Here is a 24,956-nt window from a genome sequence, read left to right on the forward strand (position 1 = left end):
ATTCCAGTTGTCTTCTTAGTTTCAAGTTGATTCAGGGTGATCTGAGGTGCTATGGCACTGCTCCCACTCTTATTCCCAATCTGAGGGGTGGATCACCTGCTAGGTCCCTCCTCTGGGTGGGACCAGGAAGGGGGGCGGTTACACCCCCTTTCCTTTGTCCAGCTCCTTGCCAGGCCTGGGTCTGGAAAGTCCCAGGACCGGTTTGGACTGGCTTATGCACGGGGACACCTTGTGTGCCCCGGGCATGTCTGATTCTATTCAGCCCTGTCCTACCCAATACACAAAATCCTGTCTGGGTTGGTGCTCGCACCTCCCAAGGCAGGAAACCCTTTGTCCAAGCCTCCCTCGCTGGAAGGACTCTCAGCAGCAGGAGGTCAGACTTGTGTCTGTGGTGGCAGCATCCATTTTGTGATGCTGAGGCTCTGGTTAACTTTAACCGGGGTTAAGGCTAGGTACATGTCATGTCCCTCTAGAAGGGTGGAATGCTATCCCCGTCGACAGAACTGTCGAGGGGATAGTATTCCAAATCGTATGACACCTTACTCGACATGTTTTGATAAAGCCAAATCAAAGTTAGCAAATAACCGCGAGGATTATAATGCACTTAAGAGTATATGGTATGGCAATATCCCGGAACAGCTAAGGGAGTTGTTCCCGACAGCTGCAGACAGGCTCAGCTCATGCTAGAGCACCATCTCACATGAAACCACGTACTCTGCCCCCAGGATTGCAGGGGCCTTCCATAGGAATGGCTTATAGGTTAACATGTGTCCAGTTAAGGTTAGATATAGGGATACGATATCTAAGCAAGAGGTGATTACACCAACTTACCCCAGCTGAGTGATCAGCCAGTTGTGTCAAAATATGGAGGCCAGGCCAGGGGTGGCACAATACATGCTGCAGCCCCTGGTAAGCCTTGGATACACCGATGCCCTGGGTACCTAGGGTACACTGTTACAGGGGCCGATAAGGTGAACCAGTTCCAATTGTGTATGCACCTAAGGTACATAGAGTCCATTTTAAGGAGAGAGCAATTAGCCTGGGGCCCTGAATAGCAGGATCCCAGGCCAACTATGTAAAAAACCAGCTAAACACCAGGCAAAAAGTTTGGGGGTAACCATAGTCAGATATCCACCTTCCTACACACTCGACATCCGACATGGAACAGCTTAATTCCAGCTCCTGATATGTCGTCAACTCCTCCTGGTTCTTGTGGCTGAAGAGTCAAGCTTCACCTTCTTCACCTGCAATCACCCGACATTGGTTGGCATCTTCTCATCGCCTTCCTGGTCACTGGCATGTGACCCAGACTTTGTCCCCTCTGCTTTCAGGTTCTTCAGGTCTTCGATTGCGGGTTTATATAGCGCTAGGAATCGACTCCCGGAGGAGTATCTCCACGCTTCGACCGCTGGGGAACCCGTCCTGGCTCACCCTGAGAGATGGTCCCTAATGGGTATCTCTAAGGTGCGACCAAGCATCCCCGGCGGTCTGGGGGGGCCGTTGTGAAGATGAGGCAAGCTAATGCCCAGAGTTGCCGAGTGTGGTCGCTGACTGGAGTAGGCACCGAGGCGAGAATTATCGAGCCCGCTGTCCGTGGTCCACGACCCTGCCGCGTCGGGAATCAAACCCTGGTCCCGGGCCGTCCTCTGCTTACGAGTCTGCCGCCTCTAACCAGTGAGCCACACAACTTCACCCTTGGATCCATCTGGACACTTTTCATCTGGTCACCTGCAACACTTCTTTGCAGCTCTCCATAGGAAACGAAGATGAAACCCGACACGAAAAGACACCTATGCACCCGGCTTCCCTGGGTGAGGTAACACAAGTACTCCTTTGGATCCAACCGGATACTTTCCATGTGGTCGCCTGCAGCACTTTTCCGCAGCTCGCCATAGAAAACGACAATGAAACCCGACACGTAAAGACACCTATGCACCCGGTTTCCCTGGTTGAGGTAACTCGAGTACTTCGGTGCTCCAGTGGGTATTGACTCTAGAACTACCTAGTTCTAAAGGGGTTTGCTCCTAGTCCACTTCTAAGGGTCCCTAATATTTAAAATTCTATTTGCAACTTCATCCATAGAAGTCAATGGTGATTTGCGGCTGTGTTTAGACACTGCACGCGTCCCCCGTGGGTCTCGTCAATACCTTGGATGGTTCCTGGTTGCCCCTTCAGTTCTACAGGCCCTAGGCCTTGTCTCTATGTCAATCGTGGTTCTTATACCACTTTCTTAGTACCTGGTTTGTTATGCCCCTAGGACTAACCATATATTGTGCTAATTTACTGTGTGCTAAATAAGTTTACTGTATCTACTTTTACTTCTAGCCTCATAAAGAGACTAGAGGGAGGTGTGTAGATTAAATACATATATTTTATATATATACCTTGTGTGGTTCACCTTTCATTTGGTCATTCACCAGATTATAGACTGGTAAAACAAGCTGCTTTACATTCCTTCAAGACATAGCCTGAAGGCTGCTCTCCACAGCTACCAGTAGGATAGCTTTCTATAAGGTTGTCTTTAACCTACCATCAATAAGGGGTCATTTGGACTGGTGCAAGGTGCCCACTAGAATAGTGGACAGCATATGCCAGGCCAACTTCTCACACCAGTCTCTTAGGATTGCTTGACATACTCAAACATGGTGATCCATTATGTACAATTCATAACCAATGAAGGCACACCCACAATGGAATTTTCCAGGCAGATGCAGCTACACAAAGAAGTGCAGAAGGATAAGTTTAGATTCTGAGGCCGGGCCCACACTATCTCATGCTGAAGATTGTTCCGTCCGTGCCCACCGCTAGACTGGTAGGACAAGGCCTTTATCTAGTGGGAAAGGTATCCGCTAATGAGAACAGTGTATTCATTAAACAAAGCAATGCCCAACTTTGGAGAAGCGAGACTTACCAAAAGCTGTTTTTCTGGAAGGGAAAGAATAGTTTCCATCATGCTTCAAAATGGCAGCCAAACATATACTGGTGCCACAAATGCTAACTTACATAAAACAATACATAATCAACACAGCTAAAACATTTTCATTCTAACAGCGAAAACATTTTTATTCTAACAGTTTGCTGCACTTTTATACCAGCAAATGATCAAGATGAAGGAAACCTGACTCAGGTCATACTGACTTTGCATAACCTGCATACACAAATGAAGACAGAGGGGCTGCTCCGGATGCGTGCTTCACTGGCTGGGTCCACCAAGTGTCATCCTGGATGTCAGGGTTATTTAAGGCCTTGTTCTGCTTCTATTGATGTGCCTAGTCTTTCAGATTGCATGTTCCAAGAGGGTTACAGCTAAAGTGGGAGGTATGATTCCAGCAATAATAAATAAAGAGCTTCAAAATACAGAAGTGGGAGAAATGTACAGGGGTAGTAAAGAGGTAGCCGAAGTATGAACTAGAGAGGGGACTTGTAGGACACTGGCTCTACAAATACTACACCAAAGTGAGGTATAGTGTGTGTAGAGTCCAGGTGACCCCAGAGTTAGACAGAGGTTAAAGTTAGTTAGAACCTTACTCTCTATTTGTGGTAGAGTGGTCCAGAAGTAAGGCAGTATCAGATAACAGTGTTAAGCATTTAATGTACACACGCAGTCAGCAAATGAATTCACACACTCAAGAACTGAACTCTAGGCCAATTGTTTTTATATCAAAATATATTGTTGTTTTATTTTTAGAACCAAGCAAGCCTGGCACAGGTAAGCATTAAATACTTTTCAGTAATAAGTTGCTGAATATAGAACAGTTTAAAAATGCAATAGAAAGTGTACTTTGTTTGATTTACAGGGGACGCAGTAGGTTGCAACACTTAAGCAAATACAGTACTTTGAAATTAATAGGCTTTTTCAGTAAATTGCAGGTAAGTTACTGTTGGACTTGGCCCTGCTTGCAGGGTCATCCCGAAACTTTTTGCCTTTCCCCCTAGTTTTTTGCTAACTTGAAATTGGTGGTTTGAAAGGAAACACAATAAAGATGTACGTTTGATGTGTAAGATGGAAAATGTTAAATACTGCGAAATGGTGTAAGCAGGTTTATTTTGACCGTTGTGTAAAATTTCACTTTTAAAATGGACGCCATTTCTGTCTGCTTGTGCCGCCTGCCTGAGGTGGGTTGGCGGTCTAGTGTTTGAAGTGACAATGTGTTCTACACTTCCCCCACAGTGACAGTTGAGGCTGGAACTTCTGGGAGCCTTCTAGAAGCTTCCAGCCCTTTCTGGTAGGTGGGAGGGGTGTATATGTAGAGCAGTAGAGATGCCATGTGCTCAGACTGAGCTTAGACCTGAATGAGAGGGGACACTCTGCCAGGAGGTACCGCTGCATGGGCCTGTGTGCTGGCCCCTGTGCCCAACTGTACCCCTCTGCTGTCCACCGGAAAAGTGGGAGCCCTTTGCTGGAGTGGAGACTGCGGTGCCAGGAGGAGTGCCACTTTATGGGAGATGACTGCTTCTAAGAGCTGCTGTCCTGTACTGATGAGTGCCCACTGACTGCTGATCTGGCCCAGCATTGCCTGCCTGCTCTCCTGCCCTAGCGCCTCGTGAGCACTATCGTCTGTCTGCCTGCACTCCAAGGAGATGAGGAGCGTGGGCGCTACCTTCTTCTGTGGAGCGCTATATTCGAATGGACTGTGCTTTCCTGCCGCCCTCCAGCGCCATGTGGACACCATTCCCTACATTGGCAGAGAAGAGGAGCACTGTCTGATGTCCCTGGAGATGTTGGGCCTCTCTAGCGCCTGGTGAGCGCTGCCTCCAGAACCTGCCCAGGAGAAGAAGGTGCGTGGGACCTGCTGAGCGTGCTGCCAAGGAGAGATGGTTATTGTTAATACAGCGCTGTGCTGCTAAAGCACTATATATTCAATTCCCCAAATTTTTGCTGCAGCTTGATTCTGTGGGACCCTGACGGCATTCCTGGGACCTAGCGCCTCGTGGGCACTACTGTTTTGTGTGGGACTCGGGATCCTCACCAGCTTGAAGGCACTATTTTCTTGGTTGCCAGAGGAGGAGTGACGCCTGCAGCGGTGTGCTGTCAAAGCGCTATATTTGCTGGCCTGTACTTCAAAGAGGTGAGGAGCTGACGCCTGCAGTACTGTGCTGCCGGAGTGCTACTTTATTCTGGGGGACCCTGGACTTGGGAGGACTCTAGCGCCTCGTGAGTGCTACAGCTGTTCCCCAGAAGGAGGTGAGGAGCATGGTTGCTACTTTCCTGTGTGCTGTATTTCAACCGCCCCCCCCCCCCCCGAGAGAGCCCTGCAGCCATCGAAGAAGCGGGAGCAGAGCGAGCGCCATTCCGGCTGCCCCCATCGCCTGCCAGCAGGAAGGGGCCAATCGGGGCACAGTGCTGGTGCCCAGTGTAGAAGAGTAGGGTCTGCTATCCTATGGTCACCCCAAATTTTTGCTTTTTGCTTCACTGGTTTATGACTTAATGTGGCTGTGGGCCTGCTAATCAGACCCACAGCCTGCTGTTCTCTCTCTAAATTACTGCCAATGCACTTTAGGTGCATTACGAATTGGAACTGGTTCACCTTATTAGCCCCTGTAGTAGTGTACCCTAGGTACCCAGGGCATAGGTGTTTCCAAGGCCTACCAGGGGCTGCAGCATGTATTGTGCCACCCCTGGCCTGGCCTCCATATTTGACACAACTGGCTGATCACTCAGCTGGGGTAAGTTGGTGTAATCACCTCTTACTTAGGTACAGTATGCCTGTACCTAACCCTAAACTGGACACATATGTTCCTATCAGTCACTCCTATGGAAGGCCTCATCAATCCTGGAGGCAGAGTGCTTGGAAATATGTGAGATGGTGCTCTAGCATGAGCTGAGCCTGTCTGCAGCTGTCGGGAACCACTCCCTAAGCTGTTCCGGGATATTGCCATACCATATACTCTTAAGTGCATTATAATCCTCGCGGTTAAATGCTATCTTTGGTTTGGCTTTATCAAAACATGTCGAGTAAGGTGTCATACGAATTGGAATACTATCCCCTCGACAGTTCTGTCGACGGGGATAGCATTCCACCCTTCTAGAGGGACACGACATGTGTGTAGCCTTAACCCCGGTTAAAGTTAAACAGAGCCTCAGCATCACAAAATGGATGCTGCCACCACAGACACGAGTCTGGCCTCCTGCTGCTGCACGAAACTCGGCAGATGGTGGCCTGGACAAAGGGTTTCCTGCCTTGGGAGGTGCGAGCACCACCCCAGACCGGGTTTTGTGTATTGGGTAGGACAGGGCTGAATAGATTGAGACATGCCTGGGGCACACAAGGTGTCCCTGTGCATAAGCCAGCCCAAACCGGTTCTGGGGCTTTCCAGCCCCAGTCCTGGCGAGGAGCTGGACAAAGGAAAGGGGGTGTAACCGCCCCCCTTCCTGGTTCTTCCCAGAGAACGGACCTAGTAGGTGATCCACCCCTCAGATTGGGAATAAGAGTGGGAGCAGTGCCATTGCACGGGAGATCATCCTGAATCAACTTGAAACTAAGAAGACGACTGGACTTCGACATTCTGCTGCTCAGAAGACTGAAGAGAATCTCCCTTGTGGCCTAGGAGTGGCCACCCTGTGAACACAGGTACCAACCAGCAACTCGACGTCTGCTTTGCCGCCGCCTCCCGCCGGAGCCCGAGCCCAAAGCCCAACAAGAACCAGACTCCCAGACCTCTCAGAGCCCGATCCACAGTCCCTGCAAAGAAGGGACCCGCGGAGGCACCGAGTGACGTGGGACCAGACCTCTTTGAAGACACTCGAAAAGCTGACTACGCAGCTTCTGAGGTATCCTCGACGTTGTGCTTTGGGGACTGAGAACCCCCACCACCGAGCAGCCCTTGCACCGAAGATCAGCCCCCCCAGCATCTCCACGATCTGCGTGGGGCCCTTTTGCATTGTGCCACTCAACGCACTATCCCGGCCACTAGCCACGTGGTCAGCGGCCATCTTGGCGACGAAACGGACGATTTACACAGCAGGTCTGGTTGCACCAGACTTACCCAAGCTCCTGTGAAAAGGAGCACTCGCTCTGACCTTGCTGGTTCGAGTGTTAAGCATCTTTTGATTCCTGCGTGGCTTGCATTAGCCAAGGCCTGTTTGCTCCAATCAAGTTGCCGACACCGCCAACAGCGAGAAGCCTGCGTGGGACAGCTCGTGACCGACTCCTGGACGTCCTTGACCCCCGGTGTCCACGTGGCTGCAGAGAGAAGCTACACAACAACGTCTGTTTGCACCCGACATCGCCTGGTTCCAATCTGGTTCCACGGTAGTCACTGGCTAGTGACTTTGAACATTGTCCCCTCTGCTTTCAGGTCTTCACAACTTCAGATCCACCCTTGGATCCACCGGAACTCTTCACATTGAGCCGCCTGCAGCATCTTCAGCTCCAAGCACCATCGACCAGCGTGACGAAACCCGACACTACTTCGACCCTGTGCACCCGCTTCCTGTGGGTGAGGTAACTCAGCTCCGCCAGTGCTCCTGCACTGGTACACATCTCAAGGGCTTGTGTCTTAAGTTTCAGCTCCGTAGGTCACTCGGAAGGTTCCTAACTTTCTAACTTTGTACTTTTTACGCACCATAGACTTTGCATTGGAAAGTGCGTGCACTTTGAACACTGCACCCGAGTCCCGCGGGCCTTTCCCGACTTAGTCACTGCTAGTCTCGAATAGCTCCAGCGATTCCCAAGGCCCTAGGCCTGTTCCCATTCCGATTGGTATCTCTTATACCACTTTCTTAGTATATGGTTTAGGTGGCCCCTAGGGCTCATCCATATTGTGCAACTTTTGTGTATTTTAAACTGTCTTGTGATTTAACGCTTGTGCTTCTGTGCTCATAAAGAGTCCAGGGGATTTTATAGTTAATAAATCAATATATATTTTCAATATATCTGTGTGGTGTCTCTTTCATTTGGTATTCAAGGGGGTTGTGTATGGTAATACAGCTGGCTTCACATGCCTTTCAGAGTTTAGCCTAAGACTGCTTTGTCCACGTTACCACTAGGATAACTGGTCTACAAGGTTGAATTACAACCAATCATCATAAGGGTTGCTTGGCATGGTACAAAGTGATCACTAAGAACTGGTGAGCATTATATACCAGGCCAACTTCTCACATTGGTGAGCAGCGGATTGGGATCTGAGCTTGCTGTTGTTTTACCATTGCAATCTTTGAGATTATCATTTGAAAGATCACACAGGTACCTTTTAGGTACATATAAAACAAGACTAGTATACTTAAGTTCTACTGAACTTAGTTGTTGTAGAGCAAAGGGAGTAGCACACCCTGACTACAACTACTAGATAGGTTTAGTAGGTAAACACCAGTGTAGGTAGATTGCAACACATCCACCCACACTAGAGCAATGTCTGGAGCAGAGGGTTCCACTGGGAACATCCCTGTTGAGAGTGACCCTCCAAGGGCACCATCCAAATTTGCTGTTTTTTCCTTTAAGGAACTAAGACAGCTTTGTGTCTTAAGGGGTCTGAAGACAGGGCCTTCCCCTACTACAGACCACCTAAGAGAGCTCTTAGACCAGTCTGAGACTCTAGAGCCCTCTAAGGCAAACCCCACAGGGGATGCTGAAGGAGGCCATCCTTCAGAGGATGACACTGTAGACACCCCTGCCCCTATCATCCTGGTAGATGAGGAAGCCCCCATCACTGGAGCTCCTCAGGTAGATGAGGAGGAAGAAGAGGAAGAAGAGGAAGAGGTGGAAAGCAGTGAGTCAGATGATGACAGAAATAGTCAGGTGCTGGTCAGTAGACTGAACCAGGCTAACTTAAGCCTACTTGGGAATGAATCAGGTAATAACCCATTCAGACCCCCAGGTGGACTTAACCAGAAGCCTAGGAGGAGAAGGACTCACTCAGGTGACTCTGACAAATCCCATGCTTCTAGAGGCTCTCATGGTCACTCCAGAAGGGAGATGACTAGCCCTCAGAGAAGGGAACATGAGGCCAAAATGAGAGAGGCTGAGCTTAGGATCGAGAAGCGAGAACTAGAGGTTGCCCTGGTCCAAGAGAGACTTGCTAGAGCAAGACAGCCTAGACAGAGTGGGGTAATAGAACCCACTGGTGGCAGCAATATCCACAAGGATAAAGACAGGTCTTTTGATAACAGAAACCTGAGTAAGATTGTGCCCCCCCTACAAAGCTGGGGAGGATATCCATAAATGGATTACTGCAATGGAGAGAGCCTGAAGAGTACAGCAGATCCCTCAGGAGCAGTGGGCAGCAATCTTGTGGCTCTCCTTTGAAGGTAGAGGTCGAGACAGACTCCTCACAGTTAGTGATGGGGATTCTAGAAACTACCTGGTCCTGAAGAGTGCTCTGATTGATGGGTTAGGCTTAACCACTGAACAGTACAGGTTAATGTTCAGAGATACCCAGAAGACACAGACTCAGGACTGGTCTGAATGTGTTAAGTGTGCCACTAAGGCTCTGGAGGGATGGTTGCTGGGAAGCAAGGTTACAGACTATGAAGGATTGAATAATTTGCTGATGAGAGAACAAATTTTAAATAATTGTCAGAACCAGCAGTTGCATCAACATTTGGTTGACTCAGATTTGACCTCTCCCCATGAATTGGGAAAGAGGGCAGATAAATGGGTAAGAACCAGAGTTAAGCAAAAGAACCAGAACCAGAACCAGAACCAGGGTGGTGACCAGAAGAAAACAGACCAGAAGGGTGGGGAGCAGAAATCTAAAGACCAGAAGTCTTCAACAGGGCCCCAAACTGAGACAGAGGGTGGGTCCCAAACTTCCAAGAAGAAGAAGAAAGAAGGTCAGAAGAAACCCTGGTGTAAAACTTGTAAAAACACCTCTCACTGGACCAGTGAGTGTAAAAAGGGTGGAGCCCCCAGCACTGCAGCCCCTAAGGCAACTGCACCCACTAGTACAGCTAGCAGTGCTGGTCCTCAAACCAAGGGGGTAGTGGGTATCACTTTGGGAACTGAAGGAGATTCTGACCTAGTCAGAACCCTCACACAGGCTGTTCTGATTTGTGAAGGGGACATAGATTTGACCCCTGTCATAAGTCCCAGTAACCTGGGCAAATACAGACAGACGCCTTTGATCAACAATAAAGTGGCTCAAGCTTACAGGGACACATGTGCCAGTGTCACTATGGCGACACCTAACTTTGTGGACCCTGGACAATACATGCCAGGTGATAATTACCTGGTAACCAATGCCAGCAATGTCACTACTACACATAGTGTGGCACTTGTTAACTTTTCCTGGGGAGGGGTAACTGGCCTAAAAAGAGTTGTGGTTAGTGCTGATCTCCCAGTAGAATGTTTGTTGGGCAATGACCTGGAGAACTCTCTATGGTCAGAAGTTGAGTACAGGACTCATGCAGAGATGTTAGGGATATCATCACATGTCCTTGCTGTGACCAGGTCACAGGCCAAAAAGTTCCTCTCTGAACCTCAGGTCTTGGATCCTGGAACAATGGACCAAGCACCTTCCAAGAAGAAGAACAGGAGGGTAAAGGCTGTGCCTTCCCAACTGCCTGCAAGTGAGGATCAGGCTTCACAGGAAACTGATCTTGAGACCCCTGAAGGAACTGTCTCTGAAGAACTTGAACCTGATCAGGTTGAGTTTCTGGGGACAGGGGGACCTTCTAGGGCAGACTTGGGGCAGGCTCAGTTAACCTGTCCTTCTCTTGAACCCCTCAGACAGCAGGCTGCTGCTGAGGCTGCTGGGAATGCTCAAGGTGCCCATAAAGTTTATTGGGATGAAGGACTCCTTTACACATTGGGTAGAGACCCCAAGCCTGGTGCAACCAGGAGGTTGGTTATACCTCTGCAATTTAGGGGTTTCCTTCTCACCTTAGCCCATGATATTCATTTAGCAGGACACTTAGGCCAGAACAAGACCTGGGACAGGCTTGTCCCTCATTTCCACTGGCCTCACATGTCTGGAAACACCAAGGAGTTTTGTCGCTCCTGTGAAACCTGCCAAGCCAGTGGTAAAGCAGGTGGAACAACAAAGGCCCCCCTGATACCACTACCTGTGGTGGGGGTTCCCTTTGAAAGAGTGGGGATTGATATTGTTGGTCCAATGGATCCCCCTACAGCATCTGGGCACAGATTCATACTGGTGGTAGTGGATCATGCCACCAGGTACCCAGAGGCAATTCCACTTAGGACCACAACAGCTCCTGTTGTGGCCAGGGCCTTACTTGGAGTTTTCTCCAGAGTGGGGTTTCCTAAGGAGGTAATTTCTGATAGAGGTGCCAACTTCATGTCAGGATATTTGACAGCTATGTGGAAGGAATGTGGTGTCAACTACAAGTTCACCACTCCTTATCATCCACAATGTAATGGGCTTGTTGAGAGATTCAACAAGACCCTAAAGGGCATGATTAAAGGATTACCTGAAAAGCTCAGGCGAAGATGGGACGTCCTACTGCCCTGCCTTTAGTTTGCTTACAGAGAGGTCCCTCAAAAGGGGGTTGGTTTCAGCCCCTTTGAATTGTTGTTTGGGCACCCTGTAAGAGGACCCCTGTGTCTGGTGAAGGAAGGATGGGAGTTACCTCTCAAAAAGCCTAAGCAAGACATAGTGGATTATGTACTTGGTCTCCGCTCCAGGATGGCAGAGTACATGGAAAAGGCATCCAAACACCTTGAGGCTAGCCAAGAATTACAGAAAGCTTGGCATGACCAAAAGGCTGTCCTTGTTGAATTTCAGCCTGGACAGAAGGTATGGGTGTTGGAGCCAGTGGCCCCAGCAGCACTCCAAGACAAATGGTCTGGACCCCATACAATTCTGGAGAAGAAGGGAGAGGTTACCTACTTGGTGGACCTAGGAACTTCCAGGAGCCCCCACAGGGTGCTCCATGTAAACAGATTGAAGGCATATGTCAGCAGGGAAGACATGGGCTTGCTCATGGCTACAGATGAGGGACAGGAGGAAGAGAGTGACCCTCTCCCAGACCTGCTCACTCAGAACCCTGAGGATGGTTCAGTTGATGGTGTGGCCTTAGGTGGCAGCCTCACTGAGCATCAGCAACATGACTGCAGACAAGTTCTACAGGCATACAGACATATGTTCTCCTTGACACCCAGTCAGACTAACTGGTGTACCCATGTGGTGGACACTGGTGACAGTCTTCCTGTAAAGAGCAAGATTTACAGGCAACCTGACCACGTCAGGGACTGTATAAAGACTGAGGTGCAAAAGATGCTGGAATTAGGTGTCATTGAGCCTTCAGAGAGCCCCTGGGCTAGCCCAGTGGTTCTGGTCCCCAAACCTCACACCAAAGATGGCAAGAGAGAGATGAGGTTCTGTGTGGATTACAGAGGACTCAATGCTGTCACCAGGACAGATGCACACCCTATTCCAAGGGCAGATGAGCTCATTGACAAGTTGGCTTCTGCCAAATATTTGAGCACATTTGACTTGACAGCTGGCTATTGGCAAATCAGGTTATCTGAGGAGTCTAAAGCCAAGACAGCATTTTCTACCCCTAGTGGGCATTATCAATTTGTGGTAATGCCCTTTGGTTTGAAAAATGCACCTGCCACCTTCCAAAGGTTGGTGAATCAAGTCCTTACTGGGTTGGATGACTTTTGCGCAGCTTATCTGGATGATATTGTTGTCTTTAGCTCCACCTGGGAGGATCACCTGGTCCACCTGAAGGAAGTGCTTGAGGCTCTGCAGAAAGCAGGCCTCACTATCAAGGCAACAAAGTGCCAGATAGGGCAGAGCAAGGTTGTATACCTGGGCCACCTTGTAGGTGGAGGCCAAGTTCAACCACTGGAGAGTAAGATCCAGACCATCAAGGACTGGTCCCCTCCAACCACCCAGACTCAGGTCAGAGCTTTCTTGGGCCTGACTGGGTACTACAGGAAGTTTGTTAAGAACTATGGGTCCATTGTGACTCCTCTTAATGATCTGACATCCAAGAAGATGCCCAAAAAGGTTCAGTGGACAGAAATCTGTCAAAAGGCATTTGATGACCTGAAGAAGGCCATGTGCTCTGCACCTATCCTGAAGAGTCCTGACTACTCAAGAGAGTTCATTGTCCAAACAGATGCTTCTGAGTTGGGAGTGGTAGCAGTGCTTTCACAGCTTAATGTAGATGGCCAGGACCAGCCCATTGCTTTTATTAGCAGAAGGCTGACCCCCAGAGAGAAACGTTGGTCAGCTATAGAGAGGGAGGCCTTTGCTGTGGTGTGGGCCCTGAAGAAGTTGAGACCATACTTATTTGGCACTCACTTCAAGATTCAGACCGACCATAAGCCCCTCTTATGGCTTAATCAGATGAAGGGTGAAAACCCCAAACTACTCAGGTGGTCCATTTCCCTACAGGGGATGGACTTTACAGTGGAGCACCGCCCAGGGACTGACCATGGCAACGCAGATGGTCTCTCCAGGTACTTCCACTTAGAACATGAAGACACAACTGGTCAAGGTTAGTCTAATGTCCCTGCGTTTGGGGGGGTTATGTAGGAGAGTAGGGTCTGCTATCCTATGGTCACCCCAAATTTTTGCTTTTTGCTTCACTGGTTTATGACTTAATGTGGCTGTGGGCCTGCTAATCAGACCCACAGCCTGCTGTTCTCTCAATAAATTACTGCCAATGCACTTTAGGTGCATTACGAATTGGAACTGGTTCACCTTATTAGCCCCTGTAGTAGTGTACCCTAGGTACCCAGGGCATAGGTGTTTCCAAGGCCTACCAGGGGCTGCAGCATGTATTGTGCCACCCCTGGCCTGGCCTCCATATTTGACACAACTGGCTGATCACTCAGCTGGGGTAAGTTGGTGTAATCACCTCTTACTTAGGTACAGTATGCCTGTACCTAACCCTAAACTGGACACATATGTTCCTATCAGCCACTCCTATGGAAGGCCTCATCAATCCTGGAGGCAGAGTGCTTGGAAATATGTGAGATGGTGCTCTAGCATGAGCTGAGCCTGTCTGCAGCTGTCGGGAACCACTCCCTAAGCTGTTCCGGGATATTGCCATACCATATACTCTTAAGTGCATTATAATCCTCGCGGTTAAATGCTATCTTTGGTTTGGCTTTATCAAAACATGTCGAGTAAGGTGTCATACGAATTGGAATACTATCCCCTCGACAGTTCTGTCGATGGGGATAGCATTCCACCCTTCTAGAGAGACATGACATGTGTGTAGCCTTAACCCCGGTTAAAGTTAAACAGAGCCTCAGCATCACAAAATGGATGCTGCCACCACAGACACAAGTCTGGCCTCCTGCTGCTGACCGAAACTCGGCAGATGGTGGCCTGGACAAAGGGTTTCCTGCCTTAGGAGGTGCGAGCACCACCCCAGACAGGGTTTTGTGTATTGGGTAGGACAGGGCTGAATAGATTGAGACATGCCTGGGGCACACAAAGTGTCCCTGTGCATAAGCCAGCCCAAACCGGTTCTGGGGCTTTCCAGCCCCAGTCCTGGCGAGGAGCTGGACAAAGGAAAGGGGGTGTAACCGCCCCCCTTCCTGATTCCTCCCAGAGGAGGGACCTAGTAGGTGATCCACCCCTCAGATTGGGAATAAGAGTGGGAGCAGTGCCATTGCACGGGAGATCATCCTGAATCAACTTGAAACTAAGAAGACGACTGGACTTCGACATTCTGCTTCTCAGAAGACTGAAGAGAATCTCCCTTGTGGCCTAGGAGTGGCCACCCTGTGAACACAGGTACCAACCAGCAACTCGACGTCTGCTTTGCCGCCGCCTCCCGCTGGAGCCCGAGCCCAGAGCCCAACAAGAACCAGACTCCCAGACCTCTCAGAGTCCGATCCACAGTCCCTGCAAAGAAGGGACCCGTGGAGGCACCGAGTGACGTGGTACCGGACCTCTTGGAAGACACTTGAAAAGCTGACTGTGCAGCTTCTGAGGTATCCTCGACGTTGTGCTTTGGGGACTGAGAACCCCCACCACCGAGCAGCCCTTGCACCGAAGATCAGCCCCCCAGCATCTCCACGATCTGCGTGGGGCCCTTTTGCATTGTGCCACTCGACGCGCCATCCCGGCCACTAGCCACGTGGTCAGCGGCCATCTTGGCAACGAAACCGACGATTTACACAACAGGTCTGGTTGCTCCAGACCTACCCAAGCTCCTGTGAAAAGGAGCACTCGCTCTGACCTTACTGGTCCGAGTGTTAAGCATCTTTTGATTCCTGAGTGGCTTGCATTAGCCAAGGCCTGTTTGCTCCGATCAAGTTGCCGACACCGCCAACAGTGAGAAGCCTGCGTGGGACAGCTCGTGACCGACTCCTGGACGTCCTCAACCCCCGGTGTCCACGTGGCTGCAGAGAGAAGCTACATGACAACGCCTGTTTGCACCCAACATCGCCTGGTTCCAATCTGGTTCCACGGTAGTCACTGGCTAGTGACTTTGAACATTTTCCCCTCTGCTTTCAGGTCTTCACAACTTCAGATCCACCCTTGGATCCACCGGAACTCTTCACATCGAGCCGCCTGCAGCATCTTCAGCTCCAAGCACCATCGACCAGCGTGACGAAACCCGACACTACTTCGACCCTGTGCACCCGCTTCCTGTGGGTGAGGTAACTCAGCTCCGCCGGTGCTCCTGCACTGGTACACATCTCAAGGGCCTGTGTCTTAAGTTTCAGCTCCGTAGGTCACTCGGAAGGTTCCTAACTTTCTAACTTTGTACTTTTTACGCACCATAGACTTTGCATTGGAAAGTGCGTGCACTTTGAACACTGCACCCGAGTCCCGCGGGCCTTTCCCGACTTAGTCACTGCTAGTCTCGAGTAGCTCTAGCGATTTCCAAGGCCCTAGGCCTGTTCCCATTCCGATTGGTATCTCGTATACCACTTTCTTAGTATATGGTTTAGGTGGCCCCTAGGGCTCATCCATATTGTGCAACTTTTGTGTATTTTAAACTGTCTTGTGATTTAACGCTTCTGCTTCTGTGCTCATAAAGAGTCCAGGGGATTTTATAGTTAATAAATCAATATATATTTTCAATATATATCTGTGTGGTGTCCCTTTCATTTGGTATTCAAGGGGGTTGTGTATGGTAATACAGCTGGCTTCACATGCCTTTCAGAGTTTAGCCTAAGACTGCTTTGTCCACGTTACCACTAGGATAACTGGTCTACAAGGTTGAATTACAACCAATCATCATAAGGGTTGCTTGGCATGGTACAAAGTGATCACTAAGAACTAGTGAGCATTATATACCAGGCCAACTTCTCACACCCAGAGATTGCTCAAGGACTCCAGAGAGCCCGGTGAGTAGGGCTCAACCCCAGCTTGGTGGGGGTAGTATCGGGGCACATTGTCGGTGCTCGCCTCCCCCTGGTGCCACTCTGAGGGCACCGTGGTGCCCATGCTGACCTTACAGCAGCCATGTCTGACAGCAGGCAGCTGCAACCTTGGGGAGCACTGTGAATTTCAGGGGTCCTGGAGTTGGGCTCCCAACTGCGCAGTGTGCCAGTGCTTGTTTTTGTGCCTGACTCCCAGCTGCCCTGCGAGTGGGCAGGCAGACGCAACGTATTGGGGACATTGTACTCCTCAGGAGAAGAGAAAGAGGTGTGAGAGACACTCCTGCCCTACCCCAGCGCTTTGCGCACTTTGCTTTTGCTGTTTTTGCAGCCAGCCCTGACTTTGCGGGACATAGGGCATTTGAGCCCAGGAGAGAGGCCAATTGGCCTGGGGCCAGTTTCAGAGTGTTGTGCCCCCGATTGGGACGAACTTTGTTTATGCTTGCGAGGCCTATTGCCCCATATGATTTATTGCATAATATTGTTGCATAAGGAATTTGTACCTAGGATGAACATTGTCCCCTCTGCATTCAGGTCTTCACCTCTTCAGATCCACCCTTGGATCCACCGGAACTCTCCACGATGACCCGCCTGCAGCATCTTCATCTACAGGCTCCATAGACCAGCACGTCGAAACCCGACACACTTTGAGACATATGCACCCGCTTCCTGTGGGTGAGGTAACCCTGGCACTCCGGTGCTCCTGTGTAGCAATACACCTCTAGTGTCTATGTTCCAAGTTGCTAGGTTCTAGGTCATCCGGAAGGTTCCCTTTTCAGTAACTTTATAACTTTTACGCACCATTGACTTTGTATTGGTGCTTTCCCGACTTAGTCACTGCTAGTCCCGAACAGCTCCAGCGATTCCCCAGGCCCTAGGCCTACTTCCTTTTCTATTTGTGGTACTTATACCACTATTTTAGTATATGGTTTAGGTGGCCCCTAGGGCTCATCCATATTGTGCAGCTTTTGTATATTTAAACTGTGTTTTGTTTTAACGCATTTACTTCTGTGCTCATAAAGAGTATAGGGGATATTTGTAGTAAATAAATATATATATATATTTTCAAGATTTATCTGTGTGGTGTCCTTTCATTTGGTATTCAAGGGGATTGTATATGGTAAAACAGCTTGCTTCACATGCCTTTACAGAGTTTAGCCTAAGACTGCTTTGTCCACGCTACTAGGATAGCTGGTCTATAAGGTTGACTTACAACCAATCATCGTAAGGGTTGCTTGGCATGATACAAGGTGATCACTAGAACTAGTGAGCATCATATACCAGGCCAACTTCTCACACTCTCCTTTTATGATAAAGGCAGAGATAAGCTCCTCACAGTTAGTGATGAGGATGCTAATAACTACAAAGACCTGAAGAGTGCTCTGATAGATGGGTTTGGCTTAACTACTGAGCAATATAGGTTGTTGTTCAGGGATACCCAAAAGACACAGACTCAGGACTGGACTGATTTTGTAGATTGTGCTTCTAAGGCTCTGGAGGGCTGGTTATTGGGGAGCAAAGTACATGACTATACAGGATTGTATAATTTGATTATGAGGGAGCAGATCCTTAGTAATTGTCAAAACCAGCTTCTACACCAGCACCTGGTGGACTCTGATCTGACCTCCCCCAAGAATTGGGTAGGAAGGCAGCCAAATGGGTCAGAACCAGGATTAGGCCTAAAAATCAGGGTGGTGACCAGAAGAAAGATTCTACCAAGCCTCAAAAGAAAGGTGGGGATAAATCTAAGGACAAATCCACTACAGGGCCCCAAAACTCCACTGGGGGGGGGGGTCCCAAAACACTTCCTCTAACCCCAAGAAACCTGAGGTAGAACAAGAAACCCATTCCAAATGGTAGGCCTTCCAGAAAAGGTTAGTGGGGCTGTGTTGGTCGCAGCCCCAGCTCAAGCAGAATTACTCCCTGCGAAGGTTGGAAGGGCAGTGATGGTCACAGCCCAAGCTCAAGCAGACTTCGCTGAAAAGGTTGGCAGGGCTGTGATGGTCACAGCCCAAACGCAAACAGAGTTCCCTCCTGAAAAGGTTGGTAGGGCTGTGATGGTCACAGCCCAAACTCAAACAGATTTTAGTGTTGTGAAGCCTGAAACTATGGATCACTCCACTCAAACAGAGAGTATTGGGGAGGAAGAAAAGTCTCCCTCCCACCAGACATTAGGTGAGAGTCAGCCTCCTCAGGGAACTGACCCTACCCCCTTGTGAAAGAACTGCCCCAGAGGTAGTCAGGCCTAACCTGGCAGAGCCCCTGATGTCAGTGGACCCTTCCAAGGTGGGACCCAGTCTGGAGCAGGTAACCTGCCCCTCTCTACCCTGCCCCAGTCACCCCAGGGCTGTAGAGGTCAGGGAGGCCAGTGGACCCCAAAGGGCCCCCTGTCGACTGGAACCCCCCGCCCCCCCATCAGCAAATTAGGGGCACCACAGCTAGCAGCACTAGCAAGGTGAACATTCCAAAAACTCCTGAGGGATCTCCATTACACCTAGTTAGGAACCTCCTCCAGATGCACACTGTTGGGCACAACCAAACCCGGGACCTAAGGGCCCCAAACCGGACCTGTCCTTCCAGTGAGCCAACAAAAGGGACCCAGCCTCCAGCAGTGTGTAGCCAGAGGTTGACCCTGAGAGCATAGTGCAACTCAGTCATGGAAAGAAAGGCATACATGGTGGAGAGTGATTGGGGGAAGTTGAACCCTACATCAGAGGAGTCTCACTTCAGCACTCCATTCCAACACCAGCCTTTTACTTCACCAAAACACACCACAGGTAGAGATTCCCTATGCTCGAGACCCTCTGATACCCCTAGGGTGAGGAATTGCTTAGTGGACCATGAGACAGGGGGTAACCATGCTAGTGCAGGTACTTCCTTATATGGCCACTGTAGGAAGGTGGACACCTGACTATGGTTACCCCAGATTTTTTGCCTTGTGTTTAGCTGGTTTTCGACTTAGTTGGCCTGGCTCCCTGCTAATCAGGGCCCCCGGCTATCTGCTCTCTTTTTAAAATGGATTCCATGTACCCTAGGTGCATAACTAAATTGGCTTGGGCCACCTTATCAGTCCCTGTACAATGCACTATAGGTGCCCAAAGCATAGGTGCATCCAAGGCCTACCAGGGGCTGCAGCATATCTTTTGCCACCCCTGGATGGCTAACCAAATTGACACAACTGGCTGATCACTCAGCTGGGGCAAGGTGGTGTAATCACCCCTTGCTTAGATATAGTATACCTATATCTCAACCTATCTGGACACATATATGCTTATAAGTCACTCCTATGGCACGCCTTAACAATCCTGGAGGCAGAGTGCGTGGTTTTATGTGAGATGGTGCTTGAGCATGAGCTGAGCCTGTCTGCAGCTGTCGGGACCAATTCCCTAAGCTGTTCCGGGATAATGCCATACCATATACTCTTAAGTGCATTATAATCCATCGCGGTTATGTGCTAACTTAGGTTTGGCTTTATCAAAACATGTCGTGTAAGAGGTCATACGATTTGGAATACTATCCCCTCAACAGTCCTGTCGACGGGGATAGCATTCCACCCCTCTAGAGGGAGAAGACATGTTACTTTACAAAAACGCGTTTAATCCTAACCAGAGCCTCAGCATCACAAAATGGATGCTGCTGCCACCGACACAAGTCTGACCTCCTGCTGCTGACCAAAACTTGGCAGAGGAGGCCTGGACAAAGGGTTTCCTGTCGCAGGGAGGTGCTACACCACCCCAGACAGGAGGTAGTGAATTGGGGCAGGGAGGGCTGAAAGAAACTAGACAGTGCCTGGGGCGCACAAGGCTTCCCCTTGCATAATCCGGTCAAACCGGTTCTGGGGCACACCAGCCCCAGGCCCAGCGCGACCCTGGACAAAGGGAAAGGGGTGTAACCACCCCCTTCCTGGGTCCCACCCATAGGAGGGACCTAAGAGGTAATCCAGCCCCCTAGATTGGTATAAGAATGGGAGCAGTGCCAACGCACTCAGATTATCCTGACTGAAACTTATGAAACAAAACTCTGGACCCTTCGACATCCTACTCGAAGTAGAAGACTGAAGAATCTCCCTTGTGGTCAAGTAGTGACCACCCTGTGCAAACAGGCACCATCCAGCACCTCAACATTTGCTTGGTTGCAGTTCCCGCCGGAACTCGAGCGACAGAGTTCGACAAGACCCAGCGTTCCTGCCTTCTAACAGCCCGATCCACAGTCCCTGCATAGCTGAGACCCGTGGAGGTGACCTGAAGCGTGGGCCCGGCCATCTGGGAAAGACCACGAGGCGCTGACCGTGCAGCTTCCGAGGCTCCCTCGAAGCTGTGCATTGGGGTTTGCAAAGCCCAAGCCCTGAGCCACTTTTGCACCGAAGCTCACCCCTCTACACTCACCGAGTGCTGCGTGGGGCCCTTCTGCATCTTTTGGCTCAACACATTGGTTTGATCGCTTGCCCGTTGGATTGCGGCCCCAGTACCGATGAACCTTTGAATCTGACTTGTGAGTCTGGTTGCTCCAGGCTTGCCCTCGCTCCCCTGAAAAGGAGCACCCGCTCTGAACTTGCTGGTCCGAGTATTAAGCGATCTTTGAATCCTGCGTGGGTTGCGCTTGCCAAGGTTCGTTTGCTCCAATCTGGAAGCCGACACCGTCGACAGCGAGAGCCTTCGTGAGACAGCTCCTGATCCACTCCTAGACATCCTCGGTGCCCCAGAGTCCACGTGGCAGCGGAGACAAGCTTCACAACATCAACCTGATTGCGCCCGACATTGCCTGGTTCCACCCTGGTCACTGCTGAGTGACCCAGACTCTGTCCCCTCTGCTTTCAGGTCATCTACATCTTCGCTCCACCCTTGGATCACACCGGACACTTCTCTTCTCGACGCCTGCATCATCTTCATCTTCAGGCACCATCGACCTGCGTGATGAAACCCGACACTACTTTGCACCCGTGCACCTGCTTCCTGTGGGTGAGGTAACTCAGCAACGCCGGTGCTCCTGTACTGGTACACACCTCTAGTGTATATGTCTAAAGTTTTGTCCTTCTAGGTCAGTCGGAAGGTTCCTTTTGCAGTAACTTTATAACTTTTACGCACCATTGACTTTGCATTGGTGCATGTGTGTGCTTTAAGCGCTGCACCCGAATCCCGCAGGCTTTTCCCGACTTCAGCATTGCTAGTCCCGACTGCTCCCAGCGATTCCCCAGGCCCTAGGCCTGACCACTGTTCGATTAGTGATACTTATACCACTTTTTTATTATATGGTTTGCGTGGCCCCCCCAGCCTCATCCATAATTGTGCAACTTTTATATGTTTAACTCTGCTTTTCTTTAAACGCTTGTGCCTCTGCACTCATAAAGAGTACAAAGGATTATTCTAGTAATAAATACATATATTTTTATAATATATAACTTGTGTGGTGTCCTTTCATTTGATATTACAGGATTGTGATTGGTAAAACAGCTTGCCTAAGACGACCTCTTGAGTTAAGTCTTTAAGGCTGCTTAGTCCATGCTACCCTTAGGATAGCTTGTCTATAAGGTTGACTTACAACCAGACACCATAAGGGATTGTTTGGACTGATACAAGGTGCCCCCAGATTTGGAGACATCATATATCAGGCCAACTTCTCACAGCCACTTAGGAAATATAGGCTTACCTGGTCAAGGATAGCCTTATCTCCTTCCATTTGGGGGGGGGGGGGGGTCGGGGGGGGCGGTTGTGTAGGAAGGTAGGTATCTGACTATATGGTTACCTCAACTTTTTGCCTAGTGTTTAGCTGGTTTTCGACTTAGTTGGCCTGGGATTCTGCTAATCAGGGCCCCTGTTATCTGCTCTCTCTGTAAAATGGACTCCATGTACTTTAGGTACATCTCCAATTGGATATTGGGTCACCTTGTGAGCCCCTGTATAGTGTACCATAGGTACCCAGGGCATAGGTGCATCCAAGGCCTACCAGGGGCTGCAGCATGTATTATGCCACCCCTGGCTGGCCATCCAAACTGACACCACAGGCTGATCACTCAGCGTGGGCAAGGTGGTGTAATCACTCCTTGCTTAGATATAGTATTCCTATATCTACCCTTATATATAGACACATACATACCTATAAGTCACTCCTATGGCAGGCGTTGACAATCCTGAAGGCAGAGTGCTTGGTTTTATGTGAGATGGTGCTCTAGCATGAGCTGAGCCTGTCTGCAGCTTTCGGAACCATCTCCTTATAGCTGTTCTATGATATAGCCATACCATATACTCTTAAGTGCATTATAATCCTCCCGGTTGAGGCTAACTTTGGTTTGGCTTTATCAAAACATGTCGTGTAAGGTGTCAAACACTTTGGAATACTATCCCCCGCCAGTTCTGGTGGCGGGGGTAGCATTCCACCCTTCTAGAGGGAGAAGACATGTAGTTGTAGCTTTACCCGGTTAAAGTTAAACAGAGCCTCAGCATCACAAAATGGATGCTGCTGCCACAGACACGAGTCTGACCTCCTGCTGCTAGCAGAAACTCCGGCAGGGGAGGCCTGGATAATAGGTTTCCTGCCTTGAGAGGTGCGAGCACCTCCCCAGACAGGCTGTAGTGTATAGGGGCAGGGTGGGTTAAAAGAAATGAGACACTGCCTGGGGCACACAAGGTGCTCCATGCATAGCCCGGTTCAAACCAATTTCTGAGGCACTCCAGCCCCAGCTCTGGTGCAAAACTGGACAAAGAGAAAGGGATGTAACCACCTCCTTCTCAGGTTCCACCCATAGAAGGGACCTAGCAGGTAATCCAGACCCATAGATTAGTATAAAGGTAGGAGCTATGTCTAGAGACATTAGATTATCCTGGAAGAAACTCTGAAATGAAATCTTGGACCTTCAACGTTCCATTTCGACTGGAAGACTGAAGACATCTCCCTTGTGGTCAAGGAGTGACCACCCGGTGCAAACAGGCACTAACAGTAACTTGCCGGTTTGCTTTGTCGATGCTCCCGCCTGAACCTGAAGACTTGGCGATGCAGCCTCTGGACTTCCAGACATCTCTGACTCCAACCCACATCCACCGCAAAGCTGAGACCCGTGGCAGACACGAGAGACATGGGACCGGACCTCCTGCAGTACCTGTTTTTGCTAACTGTGCAGCTTCTGAGGTATCCTCGAAGTTGTGCATTAAGGATTGAGAAACCTCAACCCCGAGCAGTAAGTGCACCGAAGCTCAGCCCTCCACACTCCAAGAGTGCTGCGTGGGGCCTGCGCCTGCATTTCTCCTCGATGCGTCTTTGTGGTTGCTAGCCCATTGGTTAGTGGCCCTCCTGAAGACATCCTTTTGAAACAACACTGCGTTGCCTGGTTGCCCTGGGCTTTCTCCTGCTTTCCTGTAAAGGGAATGCTCCCCAGACCTTGCTGGTCTGAACTGAAGCCGATCTTCCCTTCCTGCGTGGATTGCCTTTGCCAAGGCTTGTTGGGTCCAATCTGAATACCGACACTGCCAACAGCTAGATCCTTTGTGGGACCATCCGTATTCAGCTCTTGGTCATCGTCGACACCTCCTGGTCCACGTGGCTACAGAGCCAAGCTTCATCTCTTCACCTGATTGCATCTTGACATCGCCTGGTTCCTTCCTGGTTCCTTCCTGGTCACTGGCTAGTGACCCAGACTCTGTACCCTCTGCTTTCAGCTTCTTCACTGCTCCGATCAACCCATGGATCCATCCGGACATCTTCCTCCTGGTCGCCTGCAGCATTTTCTTGCAGCTCTCCAAAGGATTGATAGACGGAACCCGACCCGAAAGAACCCCTATGTACCCGGCTTCCCTGGGTGAGGTAACTCGAGTACTCCGGTGCTCCCGTGGGTAATAACTATCCAAGTGTCCTAGTTTAACTGGGTTTTCCCGTAGTCCACCCGGAAGTGTCCGAAATCCACTACTTTGTTACTTTTACGTTCCCATTGAAAGTCTATGGTAACCCGCATGTGTGTTTAGACACTGCACACGCATCCTGTGGGACTCCTACTTCCTAACCTTTAGTTGTTCAGTGTAGCCCCAGCGATTTCCTAGGCCTAGTCACCTTTCCCGAAGTGGTTCTTATGCCACTTACTTAGTACATGGTTCGTGAGGCCCCTAGGCAGAATTGTATTTGTGCAACTTATAGTATGCTTATTGAGTAACTTGTGCTGTATCTCGAACTCTGACCTCATAAAGAGTACAGAGGGGTTGTGTTAGTAATAAATACATATATATTTGATATATACCTTGTGTAGTGTCCTTTCATTTGGTATTCAAGGGGTTATTATTGGTAAAACAATTGGCTTCACATGCTCTCTGAAGTTTTAGCCTAAGACTGCTTTGTCCGTGCTACCACTAGGATAGCTGTTCTATAAGGTATACTTTACAACCATCACCATAAGGGTTGTTTGGACTGATACAGTGTGCCCACTAAAATAGTGGACATCACATATCAGGCCAACTTCTCACAGGGGGCCTCCGGTTGGTGGCCGCTGGCAAACAAGCCACTGGGTTGTGGTCGCAAAGCTCCTAGGGATTAGGTCAGGGCAAATGGGAAAACAAAGTAGCACAAAAGGTGCACCCTCAGCGGCACTGGGGCGGCTGGGTGCAGAGTGCTGTTTCGATGTCGGGTGTCTTGTTGTTTTCTGTGGAGGAACCTTAGGTTTGCAAAAAACACTGCAGGTAGGGAGACAAAGGACTTCTGGGTGTGACCACCACTTAGAGA

This window comes from Lissotriton vulgaris, chromosome 5 (assembly GCF_964263255.1).
Source record: "Lissotriton vulgaris chromosome 5, aLisVul1.2, whole genome shotgun sequence".
Classification (NCBI taxonomy): domain Eukaryota; kingdom Metazoa; phylum Chordata; class Amphibia; order Caudata; family Salamandridae; genus Lissotriton; species Lissotriton vulgaris.